Genomic DNA, 1,420 nt, shown 5'->3' with positions numbered 1-1,420 from the left:
ATTTTGAGTTTTCAAATCTGTTGTCATTCTACTTCTGCTTCTGCCAATTTCAGATCCTCGAGGTGCTTAGAAACATCCCAGTACCCAGGGTTTTTATAGAAAGAGGCAAGAGGAAAGGGGTGATTTGGAAAGGAGAAGAAGGATTTGGGGAAGATATTTCAGAGGGCTATGAGTTTTTAACATTTAAAGGCAATATTGGTTGATACCAACAGGAAAATTTATAAATGCCAGGTAAATAAAAAAGGTCAGTTAAAGATATTGTTCTAGGCTCCATGGACAAATTCGGGTAATTTAGAATGGAATTTCTATGTTCATCCTGACAAATACTGAACCCAGAAATAAGAATATGTGGATGCAAATTTCACCTCTAAAAATTCTCACTGGTGTGAGCACAGATTATCATTGACTCCTTATCTCTCATCCCCCTCTATCCAATCTGTTACCAAAGTCTATCAATTTCATTGTTGTGCATCTCCCAAATATGCCCCTTCTCTCTTCTGACATTGGCACCATTCTATATTGCAGGGCAACATCTTCTCACACTTAGACAACTGCAATAATTGCTAATGGGTCTGCCTGTATTAAGCCTCTCCACACTCCAATCTATACTCCAATAAATCATCAAAGCAATTTTCCTAATGTGAAGTTCTGTTCATATAATCTACTCAATAAACACCAGTGACTCCTCATAACCTCCAGGGTCAAATACAAAAAACATCTTATGAGGCATTCAAGGTCCTTTAAAATTTTGCTTCCTCTTACTTTTTCAGTTTTAAACCTTCCTCTCAACCATATGTATTCTTTGATCCACTGACACAGATGTCCTTGATATTCCACCATCTAAACACTCCATTTCTCAGCTCTAGACATTTTCTTTGTCTGCTCTGTGTGCATGAATTGGTTTCTTTTCTCATATATTTGTTTCCCTGGTTTCTTTTAAGTCCCAACTAAAATCCTACTTTCTGAAGTAAATTTGCCCCAAATCCTCTTGATCCTAGTGCCTTCCATTTCTTAATCATTTCCTATTTCTCCTAAATATAGTTTGGATATATGTGCTTGCTCATTGTCTTCCTCATTACATCATGAGTTGCTTAATGTCAGAATTTGTCTTTGGCCTCTTTTTGTGTCCCCAGGACTTAACATATTCCCTAGCCCATAGTAGGCACTTAATAAATATTTATTGACACACTGATGTCACATAGTCACTTAAAGTTTCAGTTTCCTCTTTTGGAAATTGGAAATATCTGCAACACCTACTTCAAAAGTTGGTTATTTGGATCTAATGAACTAATGCATTCTGTAAGGGGGAAAGGGGATTATTTAAGAGTGTATTTGCCAGGAATTTATATCAAATCCAAAGAGATTTATTTACAATTTATTTACAAAATTTAGAAAGAGTGAAGTAAGAAAATAAGAGAGA

The sequence above is a fragment of the Monodelphis domestica genome, chromosome 6, assembly GCF_027887165.1.
Source record: "Monodelphis domestica isolate mMonDom1 chromosome 6, mMonDom1.pri, whole genome shotgun sequence".
NCBI lineage: Eukaryota > Metazoa > Chordata > Mammalia > Didelphimorphia > Didelphidae > Monodelphis > Monodelphis domestica.
This window is presented reverse-complemented; position numbering follows the sequence as displayed.